Source organism: Hylaeus anthracinus, unplaced genomic scaffold, assembly GCF_026225885.1.
Source record: "Hylaeus anthracinus isolate JK02 unplaced genomic scaffold, UHH_iyHylAnth1.0_haploid 12001, whole genome shotgun sequence".
NCBI classification, from domain to species: Eukaryota; Metazoa; Arthropoda; class Insecta; order Hymenoptera; family Colletidae; genus Hylaeus; species Hylaeus anthracinus.
The window spans coordinates 5,363,474-5,373,539 of NW_026534348.1; the positions used below are offsets into that span (position 1 = coordinate 5,363,474).

A 10,066-nucleotide genomic window follows, 5' to 3' on the forward strand; every position below is an offset into this window, starting at 1 on the left:
TATTATACTGGTACATCAACGAAATATGAAATAATGAATAAATTGCGGTTGAATCGTAGATATTAACGTGGTCACTAATAACCCTGTAGTTGATGTGACCTTAAATAAAGTAATTAAAAAAAAAAAAAAAAAATTTAGCTACCGACAATTCGTACAGGTAAATTGTAATGGCCAGCAGGTTAAGGTTTGCGATGTAACAACGAGTTTCAACTGAAACTACAGTTATAAACGATTGAATATAAAGCAACAGTACGAACTTGTACACCCGATACGTGTCACCGCGATGGCGCCACGAGAGTTTAAAAGGTTAATCGTATGAAACTGTATCAACTTTATTGTTGCACAGGTTCGAACCAGTTCGCAATTGAAATAAATAAATAAGAATGCGCACGCGTGATGGAGCGAGCGACGTTCCCTTTCCCGTCGGCGAAATCGCCAAGTTTTCTTCTCCTGCCCGATGAAAGTCGAGAGACTCACGCGGACGCTTTGTTACGCTCAAGGGGAAACGTTTTCCGTTTCGATTAGCCGCGACGCTGGAACTTTCGACGAAGTTCGCCGTGTTTTCGATCGCTCGCAACCCGTTCCGTCGGATAGATTTACCGTTGCAAAACTTCATCCCCGGCCGGGGTTCCTGCGGTCGTGTCTCGAGATTGCCGCTTGCGAAACCGAGAGGAAATTTTACGACCGACCTAATCGACTAGTCTTTCAAAACTCATCGGCTTCCATCGAGATCCGATCGACCCGAGGAATAATTCAGCTCGATCGACTGTCCGCGAGGGGCACGAAATGTTTGTTTAAATAATGGACGATGACTTAAAACTCGCGGTATTCGCAATACCGAGGTATTCGTTTTACTGGATAACGTGGAAGTCAAGGCGGACCTAATCTAAATATTCTAGTGAATATTTCTACGTCTTTGGGGAGGATTCTACCTACACATAGAAGACAGAAACAATTTAGAAATAAAGTAAAATTAAACGAGAAAAGACACCTGTAAATATACTACAATGAAAGAAATTGAACAAGTAAAGTTGTCCAAGATAAAATAAGTCATCTTTGAAATCTTCGAATTCGACGTTCGCAAAATTGGGGTGATTTTCCACCAAACACATCTACGTGGTAGAGAATCTCTTTTTTCATGGATAGTGGTCGACGTGCGTGGTCCAGCACGCCGATGGCAACGACGGGTTCTCGTAGGTGGAAGCTAACGTGAAAACAATTGACCCGGACCGAGATCTCTGGGAACGTCGAGGAGCTGCGCGAGACCCGAGACAATTGATTCTCGATGAACGGCTGCGCTGCCATTTATGGTGTCCGTCGCTCGTCCCCATTCTCCAGCAGCTGTCCGCTGCAGCTTCACAGAAAGTTTCGCGATTCGAAGGTACATCGACGGGTCGAAACCAGATACGGGCAAATTTCTTGCCAGGGCATATTTTGAGTGACGAACAGAGGACATCTAAATGTCTCCCGTTACTCGATATACAAAGGTCGTGTGCGAAAATCAGTAATTCTTTGGTAATATGTACAGCAAGAAATACAGTGGGCGTAGAAAGTATACTCGTACACCGATCAATTTCCAAAAAAAAACTATGTAAAATTGTAATTTATTAACTTATTTTTGATAAACAATGATATTCTACATATTTTTCGGAAATCTCTAGAATAGATAGAAAAAAAAAATAGCTATTTATGTAAGTTGCGAAATTAAGAAGAAAAAAATTAATCGATAGAAATATTGAAGCAGTAAGTATTCGCACAACTGTTTAATTTTTAAAACTTGATTAAAAACAAAAGAAATTTACATTAACTTATACGTATATAATACTTCCTTTGTGGGACTTCCTTTTGATTTTATAATTATTGTAACTCTTCTAAGCATTAAATTAACTAAATTATTAGTTATTCGATATGAAGAGAATTGATCTTCTTCAATTCCTCTATTGGAGCCATTTTTAAAAGTACTTTACTGGAAAATTTGATGTTTTCTAATTCGTACGGAGCGATGAACCAATGTGTTTACGTTACAAACTCTGCTGTAAATGGTTCGTCATAAGAATCGTACAAAATACTTATTGCCTCTACACTTTTACCCACTTTTCGCATTTTTTTTTGTTAATTTCACAAATTCTATTAACTAGCAAATGTTGTTCGAACTATATCTGTCTCAGAGACTTCCGAGAATATGTAAAATATCATTGATTATAAAAAAAAAAAGAAGTTGAGAAAGTATAATTTCACACAAAAGTTTTTTTTGCGAAATTGATCGGTGTACGAATACATTCTACACCCACTGTACGTTCACGAGTATCGGTAAGAATATGACTCGTAAGAATATTATATGTTTGTTACGCATATAGGAATAGTACAACGGTACTGTACACGAGCTAAATTGCCTGAATGGCGAGGTACAGCCAAACTTGAAGCGCGTACGTAAATGTCATAAGACTTTATGGCGAGCAGAGTGTGTCATAAGAGCGCCAAGGGTTAACTGTGTTGTCGACAATCGTCAGCGTTTCAGAATCGCGAGAACGACTCGGTTCAAAGAGGTCTCGATCGCTTCGCGACACCCAGTTTATCTTCGTTTCAGCGTTTTACGTTCTCATTACTTCTCTCTGTTTGTTTTCGTTCGCGAGTGAAGCGTATGCGCGACCGAACGAGTCACCCACGGTCGTTTACGAGCGACTGCTGTCAAACAATCGAATGCTGGAGGAGGATCGAAATAAATTTCGACGGGTCGTTTGGCCAAGATTTTTCGCGTTTCCTATCGTTCGTTGACTCGAAGCATTTTTACTATCGAATGAAAGGTTCTATCGGGGCAATTTTATGTTGTTTACGGCAAAGCCTTTCCTGTTCGATGCGGTGTGCCGTGTGCGAGTGCAGCCAATAAAATGCACCGTCGATCGCCTTTGTCTCTCGCGTTACACGAGAAGAGAGTTACCGCGATCGCCATCTGGCGTTACATTCGCCAACGTCGACGATGAAACCGACACTCCGTCGGTACGTCCAACGATATCGGTGTAGAGATTAAAAAATTGTATGTAAGGAGCGAAAGATCGATTAGTTTACAGCCCGAAGAAAAATATTTGTTTGCAAAGCCGTCCCGGTAAGGCAAGAAGAATATTAAATTGATAACTCCTAGACAGAAAAAGAAAAAAGGTTGCATATGACAAAAGTGTCTAACATGTAACAGTTAAAATTTTATAGTTAAAGTTCTAAAAATTCGATATGTCTTCTGGAAGATGTCGCGAAGTAAAAATATAGCGTCACTCGATGTTTACGAGCATCGAAAGTAGGCAGATATTACAGGAAACTAATCTGCTGTTGGTAAAGTAAAGAGCGAGAGATGAGTAAAGGACTGAGAGTGGACGTAATTCCATCCGTGATCTCGTAATTGGCGGGAAACGGGGATCCTGAAATTTCGTGGATCCACGTGATATTTCCTCGAAAGGTGCGTGGCCCGGCGAACTACAAACGCGCCAGGGTCCGGCGAATTGGCGAAATGCCGTGGACTAAATTCACAAATTGTTAGCGACGTGTAAGAAAATGGCTAAACTTAGGCGTCAGCTAGGGTCTGCGAAGTTCGCGGTCAATCGGATTACCGCGACACGAGGCGCATCGATAATCCATCGAACGCGTTAAAAATATTGTTCTGCTGGTCTGTTTTTTTTTTTTTTTTTTATTATAGAAAAGCGAGGGGACCCTGCTCTTGACCTAATATTTATATTTAATGTATCGAACTGCCTCGGCTCGTCCCTTCGACTTTTAGAGTTGATTAATTTGACACTGCGCATTGTACATCGAACTATCTCGTACTAGCGCGTCACGTCGAGACCGATCCAACGACTTATGCTAAATCCAGTTATGTAAATGTGGATGCATCCTGCGACAAGTTAGCTTCTCGAAGGGTTATCTTCCTAAGCGTAATCAATACGACGCGATGCATATTTATTAATTCGCTGTTTATTTCGCACGTGCTAATTCCACGTGTATTCTATTATAGTTCAAACGAATCGAGACCTTAGACCAGTGTTTTCCTAGAGCAACGGGCGAGTGTCTTCATCGCGATTTTGTAATTTCTTCGAAGTATACTCGTCGAAAAAAAAAAAAAAAAAAAACACCGTTCTTTCCAACGACTTCGAAGGTAAGTCTTCTCCGACCCGAGAACCTCTTTCCCTTCTTTAACCTGCGGCGATATCATTAATCGATATTCGAACCGTCGTGTGGCACCCGAATGATCGGTTACGCCAATTATTTTTATCCACTCGCGCACCAGCGAACTCGAGGCGATTACTTTAACTGCTTCGCAATTGAACCGTGCTTCTTTTTCTCCGTGTGCAAACTTCCTCTGTTCGTTCATTATAACACGTTGAATGCCGCGTCGAGCACCGCTGGCCGACACTTCCAATTTGAAAGGCATCTTTACACCGTCGTACGTTTTTATTTCTTTATCGAGCTAGTAATTGAAACGAAGAAAATCTTTTCACCGGTGAATGAAACTTAAGGTCCGCTTTAAGGAGGGTTCGCGGAATCAGGAAAAGATTCCATTCCATATAACCCGGGACTAGTAGATCGAGACAACGTTAAGGACAACTACGTATAACGTCGTTTCGCGTGGATGGAAAGTCACGAAAAACTCGGTCGACGCTCGGCGTGTCAATAAACCTACTTCCAGCGGTGCGAGCAGGCTGTTTGGAGCGTATCGGCTCGGTTGCCCTAATCGAACGTTAGCGACGTTGCATCGAAACAACGATACCTTCTCGGCGATTCGTAGGCCGTAAATAAGCGTCGAGATCGATCGGAAGCAGGGCGACGGTTTTCATCGACGCGACCTAAAAGCCGCGACGTGCGTTTCCTCGAGAGTTGCGGGGAACAAGGTAAACCGGACAGGCAACCACCGCTGTCTAAGGATCGTCGTCGAACGTCGAACGACTGGAATTGAGCTCAACGAGAACAATTACGATCGCAACGATTAAGCGCGTCGGTGTCGCGTGGCACGTCGACGGAAAGAGAGAAACCAGGAGGACGCCAAGGAAAAAGAGACAGACAGGAGGGAGTGACGCGAGTTAAACTCGATTCGTCGTACGCGAACGACGTTCGCAAACGACTCAGCGCTCCATACAGTTCTGCCAGACGATTAATTCGTCGTGATAAGGTACTCGTGACGAGTCACGAGGATGAACCGGTAAACGCGAGACGCGCGGTCGTAGGGAGTTGCGGATCAAGGATGTAGGATCCTTGGACTCGCCTCGATCTTTTCATAATTCAATTCAGTGTTTTTGCTCTTCAGGTTTTGCTACTTTTTAAATATATTTTTTCAGTAAAAATGAATATAAACATGTTTCCCGCTACTTTCAATTGTAACTAATCTTATCGTCGTTAAACTAATTTTTGGAAAGCTCGAGCTCTTCTTTTTCGGGAAGACCTCGGCTATTCATCGATGATACTTTCACGAAGATACAATAACAATTACGAATATCAGCAACAAATATGAAAACGAAGACTTGTTTGAACAGTGTCAAATGACGCTGATTATCTGGGCCAAGATGACATTGGTCAACTGGGATCAGTTCTGTCGCTGGTTGTCAGGTCGCTGCCTCAGGGATTACGTTAAATTTGTGGAGCTGTACCTCTCATCGAGCGACTTCGCCCTACACAAAATCAAACGTCGCGTTTCCAACCACCGAGTCGACGGATTTGGAACGGAATCACAACGATTAATCCTAGCCGAGATGCGCATTGATAGTTCCTCGTCGACGCTAATTAATGTTATCGAGATATCGTTCTTCGGTACCGTTACCTTGCTCAAGGTCAACGTGCAACGTCCGCTTCCCGATAATCGGCTTACGCGAGGAACGCACGACGCGTTGCATTATCGAGTTGCAACTAGACCGACGTTGTTACCTCTCTAAATTCCCAATTGTTATCACATGTAACGGGAGAAAACTAATTTGAACGTTATTTATCGATCCTTTGAAGCGCTCAAAGTCCAAAAAAAGGACAATTTTCTTTCTATATGTGAGATTTACGTAAAATAAATATAAATCACAGACTCGATACCATTTGAAATTATCACAGATTCAAAGAGACTAGATCCGTGTTGAGCTCGCGACCAATATAATTCGAGGCGATTCGATCCGTCTCGAGCTCATCAGCGAATACAGGTCAGCGTCGCATCAACGACACAGCGTTCGCTGAAAACAGCCGATTGCATTTTTCATCGCTCGGCTAGACGTAGCTAGACGTTCGTGTCGTTCCTTAAGGAGTCATACATGTGCGATAGAACGCTCAAAGAGAACGGTATATATTCTTTGTTAAGCAATACTTTCACAAATGCATAGCTAAAAACCAACTTCTTCTAACTCTTTAAGATTCGTGTAAACATTGTACAGGAGTTGCACCCATTTCTTCGAAATGAATTCCTAAAGATCAAGATCCTCGATTAAAAGCTTCAGTAGCGAGCTAACGATCTCGTCAGTGGTAAATGTGCGATACAGAAAAGTTCTGTCACGCCTCGAAATCAATCCCTACGAATCATCAGCAACTGCTATCGTTTCCAAATCGGTAACGCGCGTACAGCTCGCGCGAATCGAACCAACACCGGACGCGCGGCCCCTGGCCATTTAATCACCGATAAGCGCAGCCACGGGGATCGTTCAATGTCATCGACCGTACTACCGAAACCATATTCGGCCAGTGAGGTCCTATTCAAGGTCTACCGGTCGTCAAACCGTCCAACGTCCGACGTAGACCTCGCGTCGACTTTACTCGAGGTGGACAGACTTGTCCGCATGCAACATTCGAACAACTAATTAGAAGCGAACCCCTCGCTTATCTGTTTGATAAGGTGTTAAAAGTACAGTATTCCTAAAGTACTATTTACGATACCGAAGAATACTCTAAAAAATGTCCAAATCGTCGTAAAAGGATAAAATTGATATTGAAATTGAAAAGCGACGAGAAAGCACTCGGTCGAATTAAGTCAAAAATAAACCCAACCCAACCCAACCGTGGACCGCGAGTTTCGACAGACGCGATCGATACAGTCGGTTTCTACACTCCAAACATAGTGTTCCACGCAAAATTCGATCCAACCGCAAGGGTGGTACAAGATTCCCTCGAGAGAGAGAGAGAGAGGATTCGCGCGACGAATCGTCGAGTTTTCCCCTTGGTTCTCCGTGAAAGCTCGCGTACACGCGATAAAGTACACGGCGATCACAGCACGGGGAGAAAATTCGAAAGCAACCAGTCGTGAAAACCTGTTCGGTCGAGTCATCGGGGCACGACTCGTTCCCGAACCGTAAAACGGAGACTAGTCCCGCACGGGCAAAAAAGGACCCAAGCGATCGATCGATATAGTCCAACAATCAGTGACGATTTACATCATTTTGAAAAAAAGATAAACCATTCTTTACGAAAGAATAATAGCTGATGGTTACGAGAATCATTCACTGGCTACGTTTCCCGTTATCGTCGGTTGCTATACTTTCATAAAAAAAAAAAAAAAAAAAAAATGTTATCTTTATCTGAAAACGACGTAAGTAAAATCGTCACTGGCTTTTATTACGTCGGCGCACGGGATCTCCGCGAGGCAAGTCGATCGCGATCGGCTACGTTTTGCGATCGTTTCCTCGGGAAGCATTGCGTTAGTACACTGCGACACCCCGATCCGTTAACCAAAGACGTCACGAAGCATCGATCACGCGATCGTCGCAACAGAGCAACACTTTCGAATCGTTCGGAAGCTTGCAGCACTCTTGGATCCGGCGTTATTTGAATCGATTAATGTTACTCGAACGCCTCAAACGTATTTCACGAACAGATCGGCTGGATAATTTTACGATCTGGGTAATTTACGAAATTTCTTTTTTATGAAGATCGAAGAGAGTACTGCAAGCTTTCGAGCGACGTAGTGAGTGCGTTTACGCTAGGAGAGCTGCGTTTACGGCAACCGAAGGAACGATTCTTGCAAATCGACCGATCTGGTCTTCCTTTACGCAGCCGGTTTTTCTGTCCGTGATTCGCAGACGTTTCGTCCCGTTACAGAGACGCGCTCTGCCCCGGTTACCGCAATCGTAACCCTTTTTCCGAGCGTAATCGTTCAACCATACCCCTTTAACACGTTTTGCGTGACGAGGCACATTATTGATCAACGAAACGGCGACGGTGGTCCCGAGGTTCCGGGCCAAACGATTCGATTTCCAGCCGAGTTCTCCGCTCTACGTTTAGTCGCGAATTCCTACACGTATTCGTATTTTAATTTCGACCGTTTTTAGTACAGCATTCGACCATTGAATGATTAAATAATGAAAGTAAAAGCTATTCGGTTCGCTTGTTTTTTTAACCTCTTGAAGGATTTAGACACATATCTGTACGTTTAATTTTTGAATTCTTTTCAAAATCCGAGATCGAAACTGTTCTACCAAAGTCTACCATGGCTAATCCTGAACTACGATTACTATAAAGCAACCCGTCGATCTTATCTTGGAACAGTTCGGAAGCTGTCGCGAAAGTCCGAGATAGCAGTTTTCGCGTGGCTGTAAAAGTTCAAAGAACGTGGATTTTTAATTCCTCGATGCGCGTATCGTGTGCTTCGTTGCCATACGTTACGCAGTTTCTAATTTTTCGAATAATAGGTTTTTCAAGAGAAGACGTATCGTCGAAATCTACAAAAGTCGCGCGTTCCACGATTACCAGATGAGTGCGATTCGATTTACTAAATAAACGAACCGCGACATTATGTTGTAGCGCGCATGATCGATCGCAGGGTTAGGAGTGGATCCAGCACAGGCTCACCCGTGACATTTTCAACCCTCGATCGGTGAAAGAATGTTCAAAGGTCGAGAAACGGTCGCGTCTTTAGCGTCGCTTTAACACATCGACGCTCATTACGTTTTTCTTCGAAAACTCGTGGAAACTCGATCATCAAATTTAAGCGAAAATTTAATATATAAGGCGTTACGAAGCATTTACAGACTTTCAAAGCGCACGGTACTCGGTAAATTTGGTAACGAAACTTTTATATAACGGGAGTCGAAACATCGATGTTGCAAGTGTTAGAAACGATTTTCTTCTCATCTCCTTCCGTTCGCGTACGGATATTCTGAATGCGGGATTATTTTACCGTAATCTTTTCTTAATGTTCGCAAAAAGTGTTCCACTCGTTCTCCTTCCATTTCCACGTTCCATCGCGAGACGAAATTCCGTGTTCTTTGAAATGTTCGCAGCAAGTTTAGCTTCGCAAATCGAGTATCACGCTAATTTTATCAAATTGGGACCCGATAATAATTGTACTCTGACTAAATGAAACTCTGACAAAATAGATCTGTCGATTCACGTTGGCTAAGAATAATATTATATACACCTCAAACAGATAATATACCAGATAATAGCAGAGCCCTGTGCCTTGGAATGTTATTAATGAAAAGAGTGTAGCTTTGAATAAAGTAAACTTCTACGGCATTCCTCTATAAATACAGAATCTACGGAAGCACTACTTCTCATTAAAAAAATTCTCAGTAAAGGACCATAACGTATCCTCTTTTTGTAACCAGTTTACCAGGTACTATGCGCTTTAAAGGTCAGTAAACATTCTTCCCGGCACTCCGAACAATTATTCTCGCGCTCGAAATGTCCCCGTCGCCGTTTCGTCGTTGAAGTACGAGCTACGAGTAAGGAGCATAACTGTACGCCGACTTTCGCCGAATTGCTGGGACTTACTTTGGAGTTCGTGACGTGGTCGGCCGGCACTGATTCTGGAACGGTTTGCAGAGTGCTCCGCATACTAGCGGACATTGTAGGCCAGCCAGTTTCACTGCCTCAAACCCTCCGACGCTTTGACGATGCACCCTCTTCCCCTACGCCTGCAACACGATTAGAATTCGGTTAAAACGAGCCAAAATAAGTCGGTAAAATAAGTGTTTGGAAAAATAAATTGGGCCCCCAGAAACGGAAATTATATTTATTTTCAATTTGTAAAACCAATTCTGTCCAGGACTCGTGCATTAATAAATGCTCGTGCATGCTTGAAATAAAAGCTCGACAACAATCCTACGGGCTCAATTTAATA

The 10,066-nt window shown here is 43.0% G+C and overlaps 1 protein-coding gene across 1 annotated transcript in view; it reads right to left on the bottom strand.

The window, feature by feature from the left end:
- The window catches only part of LOC128890801 (serine/threonine-protein kinase MARK2-like), an 80,578-nt gene extending 70,718 nt beyond the window's left edge, over positions 1–9,860 (bottom strand). The window contains exon 1 of the mRNA XM_054149664.1: positions 9,718–9,860. The gene's annotated coding sequence lies outside the window, so the exon portion shown is untranslated. The remainder of the gene's footprint in view (positions 1–9,717) is intronic.
- Between the last annotated feature and the right edge of the window lie 206 nt (positions 9,861–10,066).